Raw genomic sequence first — 6906 nt, 5'->3', positions numbered from 1 at the left:
AGGGCTGGAAATGGCCTGGAGGTCATCTTTTTACCAGGCATGTTCAGCTTTAGGGAATGGGCTCAGAACTCCCTAGTGAAGCAGTGCACGAGAGGCATCACCGTGCTTGCCTGCCCACTGCTGGTGCCAGGGGAAGGTGAAGGGTGGGTGCTCTGGGCTCCCTCAGGGCTTTGCCCCGTGCTGTTAGCCTTTGGGAGGGACACAGCAATACCCCAACCACTCCTAATCTCATTTCTACTGTCATGTTGCTCCCAGCCATTGCTTAGGCTCAGGGTGACCCTTGCTACACTGATCAAGTATTTCACGTTCCAATCAAGCAAAACGTTCTCTGTCAGCAGCCTCCCCCATGCTCTCCAGCAGTACTTGCATAAACACGCAGCTTCACATCCTCGTTAGGCACCAGTGGGTACCTCCAGGCACGCCTGCTTCCACTGAGCACCACGGCCCGATCCTTCGCTCATACCATCACACCATATCTGGAGAACATAATGGTCACTGGAAACCACACGTGCATACCGCAGCGCGAAATGGCTTCTTTCCACATAACCAGCTGGATCTCACCTTGTTTGTGATATGTCAGACCAGGAGTCAGGATGACCATCGTGCACCATTTGCAAGGTTTTGCTGGGGTGGGTGGAAAAAGGGAAAGCAGACTCGTTGCAGAATGACAAATAACTTAAGATGCAGGTTTTATCACCTCTGCTAGAGAGTGTCTAGTCCTCGCTGCTGTGCAGAGAACCGTCAAAGTTGTGACTGCGATGGCTTCGTCAGTGCTCTCTTGCACTAAAGAACACAGCAACCTGCAAAGTGGGACTGTTCCCCAGGGCCGGTCGTGGTCACTTGCAGCTCTGCTCTGCGAAACAGGCTTAGGTTTTGGATGTTTTGGGAGAAACCACAAGACAGGTTTGAGCTGAAAATTTCTACCACCCTCTCATGGTTTTATTTGTTTTGCAATCAGTCCAATCCGGAGGCAAATTATGACTAATAAAAGGAAAGGAGATGAAGGTGGCCTTTGCTTTTCAGCAAAGTATGTGATAAGGAGCACCCTGGTGAGCCTGCTCAGGAGAAAGAAGCTGTGCTTCCCAATGAGAAAATTGCAACTGTTCACGCAGGATAAGACAGGCAAGCAGAGCACGGCCTAAATAGACTCCAAGTGGTCACTACTCCACCCTGTTCCCTCAGAAAGCCTGCTCTTTCGGGGGCCCTTGCCATGTGCCTCCAGACAGCACAGGAGGTAGGACTGCCGACAGGTTGGAGGACCAGGGCTCTGCCTTCCATCCCTTCTGCGGTGCTTCAGGTTCCCCATCCTGCTCGCACTGGCCAAGGGTATTGTGAAGGTGAATGCAGTGTCAGCAGAGAAAGGATCACAAATCCTTGGAGGGAAGGACTGAGAACAAATATAATGTAATAAATAAATAAGTAAATAAATAAATGTTAAAGCACAGAAATAGTATTCTTACAAGCAAAGCAAAAGAGGCCAGGAATTGTGGGCAGGAGTACGGAGCTCGGCAGGAGCTGGCACAGCGTGTCAGTGCTCGGGATGCAGGACCAGCGGTGGGAACCAGCAGCATCCTTCCCGGGCACGAGCGGGTAGCTCAGAGCTCCCGCAGGTGGAACGTCGCAGGGGTGTGGGACTAACAGCCAAGGGAAACAGCCTGCGGCTGTGGCCCACGTGGACAGCGGTGCTGGAGTCTGTCCGCATTGCAAAGGGCTGTCAGGGTAGCAGTGCTGATAACCTCGTCTAGCAGGGACAAAAACCGTGGTAAAACAGAGCTTCTTTTGGTGAAATGCACGACACGTCATCTCTCCTCTGTGTCTGGCACCAGTGCAAGCAATAAAAGAGTCTTTCCTACCAGCTGCCAGTGCTGGTTCTTGCCTTTCCCCATCCCCATAGTCCGGCACTTCCAGCCTGTTCCAGAGCTGCCGGACACCCGTTCCTTGTCCCTCTTGCAGAGCACGGACCTGCCAGCCCAGAGCATCCTTAGCAGGAGGAGCTGGATGCATCCAAGACCAGTTCTGCTATGAAGCAGCTCAACTTCTGTGCTTGGACAGTGACCTTGAGACACTTGGAAATCTTACTCCTCTTTCTGTTACCCAAAGCTGGAAAGGGACACAGATTTTGTGACAGCAAAGAACAGGGTGTGGAGAGCCAGTCCTTGTTAGCAGAGTCAAATAGCTATTACCAGGAGATGGTTTGCTCCCTTCCAAGACCAGCTTTGTTCACCAGGCTGTGCCAGAAGCAAAGAGGGACAATCCCACAGGGAAACCCACAGCCCCACCCTGCCTTCAATCCGTCTGAAAAGCACTCGGGACTTGTGGGTTTTGCTGTTTCTTGATGCAAAATTAAATGAAAAAAAAAAGTGTCAGCAAATTGGAGGGGCTCCAGGAAAAGGAGATAAAGATGATTAAGGGTTTAGTAGGATTGACCTATGAGGAAAGATTAAAGGAACTAATTATGTACAGCTCAGATAAAGGATGAGTAAAGAGGTGATTTAATAACGGCCTGCAAATACTCAGGAAGGTGTCAACAGTAAGGAAGGGGGAGGAATTATTTAGAGTCCTTCACTGAGGAACACCACAAGTGATGGAATAAAAGGGGAAGGTGACATGGGACATTGCACAATGTGGACAAACCCAGAGATTTCTTTAGGGAACAGTAAGTGAGTTAGGGGTGCAAATCCTCTGGAAGCACTCTGGCCTGTTTTAGGTGTTTAGGTGCTTAAAGGTGCAGGGAAGTGCTTTAATAGGATTTTCAGATGCATCTAAGCAGGTTAGGCAACAGATTTCATTATTTCAGTGGGAGTGAGGCACTTAAATAGTTTCATCAGTTCCATCAGTTGCTTACTTATCTTTGCACAAAAACAACCTGAAGGTCTGGCTCTAGGACTCATCAGAAAGCTTCCAGGAGGAGAAGATTAGAGCTGAATCCCAAGGTGCTGGAGCAGTGTACTGGCTGATGTGCAGGAGGACGATTCGTAGGAAACCGTCTTGCCTTGTCAGGGCATTGTGCATTGATCTGCACAGTCAATTTGAAAGTCAATGAGATTTAGACTCCCAGGCCCATTAAAATAAAAATTTAAAAATGCCTTTGGTATTTAAGCACCTTGGTCAGTTAGGTAGGTCTTTGCTGCAGAGTGACTGTAGGTTATCAGTGCCCAAGGTGAACACAGTCACCCCAAAGCTGCATGTTCTCCCTTGTGCTTCACTTGTGCGTGTCACCAGGTCTCCAGGGACAATATGTCCCATATTTCTCTGTGCTGCAATTAAGTGACCCATTGCTTTCCTGGGGACAGGGGACATCCTTCCCCAGTGAGTGGTAGGAATAATCAACTGGATGGAGGAGGGGTGGGAAAGCATTAAAGGAAAAGCAGCATTGACAAGGGAAATTGAAAGTCAAGAGGCTGCCAGGATGAAAGCCCCACCAGAGTTTCCAGCTAAAAGCACTATGAAACCTATAGGGAGGAAATGGCAAGTGTGCACTTAGAAGAGGATTGCTGACCTGAAAGCTGTCTTCCCAGTGCCCTGTGCAGATACTAGCCAACACTTCAAGACCAATCCACTCTCCAAGGAGCTCAGCCAACAATGCCTACTTGGTGAGGCTCTCTAGTGCCATCACCATGAGCCATGCATGGAGATTTGCCATTGTGCCCAAAGCTATCCACTTGGCTTACTGCACCTACCTAAGCTCCCTTTGACACCAAGGTCTCAGAGAGGGTGACTACATTCCCACTGAACACCATCCAGCTTGCTGGTGGGAACTCTATCCATGCACTGTAGGTGGTCATGGTGAACTCACATCTCTGCCCCAAGCCCAGAAGCACAAAAAGTTGTGAAGTGCACTTGCTTTCTCACTGTTCTCAAATACTTACAAAAAGAAAAAAGCCAGAATTTCCAAAGTGTAAGCTTGCCCCATACCCAGCCATTTGACTGTCACATCTGTTGCAGCTGCAAGTTTAGATTCTGTATGAGAATTTTGAACACAGTAATAATAGAAGGCAAGGTGAGAGGAGAGAGGTTGTGACTCGTTCTTGTTATCACCCTGAAGGGTTTTTCAGGGCAAATATTCCAGAGACAGTTTTCATTAAACCACAAACTTGTCAATTTAGCCTAAAAGATATATACGTATTTTCAAGTAATTGCTTAAAAACGGGGAGATATTTGAAAGTCTAGTTTAACCCTTTCACAGCACTTGAGTCCACTTGAAATGATATGAAAGAGAAAAGTTAAATACAAAGATAAATGCATAAATGGCCAGAGTTGCTATGGAAATGTAAGAGGATGGAAATTGAAAGTCAATAGAGGACTAACTTACTGTTCAATTTTAAAAATAGTCTTTCCATACAGAAATGGAACATTTTTCAAATCTCTGTTGGCCTGTATTACACAAAATGGGAAGTGGTTTTGTGGCTGGGTACATCTATTTAATGCTACATGCTCAATCTGCACACTGTATGGTCAATGGTACATACTAAGCGGGACCTCTTCCTCAGGTTAATGCTAATCTCCATCAAAGCTACAGAGCCCTGGTGATAAATGTCAGCCATGAAAAGCACAAGTATCTGGGTCAAACTCTGTGGGATATAATGACAACTAATTTGTAGGGATTTCAGGTCAGGTCTGTTTATTTTTTAACACAGTTTCCCAAGGAAACAAGGCTTATCTGATTGGGCTAGCTGGCCCACAGGCGCTGCATAATGGCTTTCTAAACCTGCTGGCCTGCAATCAGATTTGATGGAAGAAGAGACATCTCAGAGGAATTAAGTTCTGACAAGTTTTATAAGGGAGAATATACTCAAATGAACACTTCTTCCTGTCATCCTTCCACCTTCCATCCCACTCCCAGGATGTGATATGAGCTCAGCCACTCTATGAGACACCAGAGAGCCCACATGGGAGACGACCATAGGAAACCAGGCTTCCTATGTTCCACTGCTTGCAAAGCAACTTGTTTTATTAGGATAAATGTAATACACTTCTCTGGTTCCATTCAGAGAGGGAGAGCGAATTATATTTGAACAGCATAAAAGTCCGTCCATGAGCAGCATATCAAGTGGAAAGCGGAGCTTTGCTTCAAACCGTCCGCATTTGCAGTTCCTCTCCATTGCCAGACGCTACTGGGGATTGTTGGTGATTTATTTACCCACGAAATGTCCAGTGCCATTTTGGCATTGGCAGCCCAAAATTCCCAGGTCGTCGTGTGCCACATCCCAAGGGCATGACTCTTTCAGCCCGTTCGCAGTGGTTTTCCCCACCTCTTACTGTGCAGTGCCCAGAACCCACTGGCAGCTGACCTGACACCCAGCCCTGAATGGGAGAGCAGAGCATCGCTGGGACATGCTCCTGCCCATGTTTCCCATGAAAGGGACCCCTGCACCCCTCTCATGTGTCTGGACATGTATTCAAAGCAATCGAGTCTCACACAGCAAGTTTCCGACAGCTGCAGGCATCTCGCTGACTTAGGTACAGCAAACCTAAAAAAAAAAAATTAACAGACGCAGATGCTGAAATTCAGCTTTCCAATGCAAAGAGCTGGAACAAGCTTCAGACTTGGCGAAATAATTCTGCCACTTCCTTGTTTCTGAGCCACGTTCCCTAAGTCTAGCTCCATCCTCTTCTGCAAGGGGTTTGAAAGAAATCCATGGCACCAGCAGGATTCTCACCAGCCCCATCTCCCAGCCCGTTAGAAAAAGGCCTTTAAAAATAGTTACGTGCTGCTGGGTGGGATTTTCTTCTGCAGGTGCTGTGCAATATAGAGCGAGATGAGATTCTAATCATAGCTCCTTCACAGAGGGAAGGGTTCAGAGTTTAGCTGTGCGGCAGCAGCCTCATTTTCACAGCAATATCGTTATATTCTCTGGGTGTCAGGGGGGACACATATTGCTGTCATTTCCCCGTGCTGTGTTTGGATATCAGATGCGCAGAGCCGCAGCGAAGCACGCAGCTATCACCACTCCATCGCACTAAGCCAGAGGAGAGCCTGGTGCATCTGCTCGGAGCTCAGCTCTGACAGCGACCGAGGAGCTCTAGGGCAGCTCGTCCCATGGGGCAGAGGGTCCCTGGCCTGGTGGGTGCTCTGCCCCCCCAGCTAGAGGGGTGGGGAGAGAGGGGTCCCCATCCAAACAAGGGTTGGGCAGAGAAACGGGAGCTCAAGGCTGCATTTCCCCAGCACGCGCACATCCCACCGTGTGTCATACGCTCACTGACGTGGCTCTGCGCTCATCACTGTCTCTTCCCCACTACAGCCACACACTGGCCCACTAAAAATTCCCCACACTGTAAGACGAATGTTTTTCCCCCCCAAATTAGTCAAACCCACCAAATTTCTCTTACAGCAAGTTGCCACCACCCTGCTCAAGGTGCACGACCTGTTTGGCATGTGAATGCTCTTTTTCTCTAGCTGGCTATCTCACCAGGGTGCCAGCAGATGCTCCTGCTGAATGGGCTGTGCACCTTCTGCCAGGTCCCTTCACAAAAGAGCTGTCAGTCCCCAGGAGGAGAAGGTCCCTGCCAGAGCGTCAGCATCTGGATCTCTTCAATGGAGCAGACTGGAAGCCTCAAGACGTGGGGGGATTTCTGACAAGGTCTCCCAACCTAGTCCAGCAAACATGTCTACCATCTGCTAAAGTTCACATGACTGAAATGCATGCGGGAATTGCATCAACACCACACACCACAGACAATAGCACCTTCTCTTTTTATTTTCCTCTTTATTTGGCACCATGTCTACTGAGCTATGCCCACTGCCTTCTGCCAGCTCATACAATTAGGGCTGCAGTAGCTCTGCGATAGTGCTGTCTTCCCCATTTCTCCATTGCTGCGTTTCCAGAAGTTTGAGTCTAGCCACTTACAATGTCCTGGAGGGGCAGAAGGCATCACCAGCTTATTTATGGTTAAGGAATGTTTTCT

The sequence above is a fragment of the Grus americana genome, chromosome 20 (genome assembly GCF_028858705.1).
Source record: "Grus americana isolate bGruAme1 chromosome 20, bGruAme1.mat, whole genome shotgun sequence".
NCBI classification, from domain to species: Eukaryota; Metazoa; Chordata; class Aves; order Gruiformes; family Gruidae; genus Grus; species Grus americana.
Note: the sequence above shows the minus strand (reverse complement) of the source record.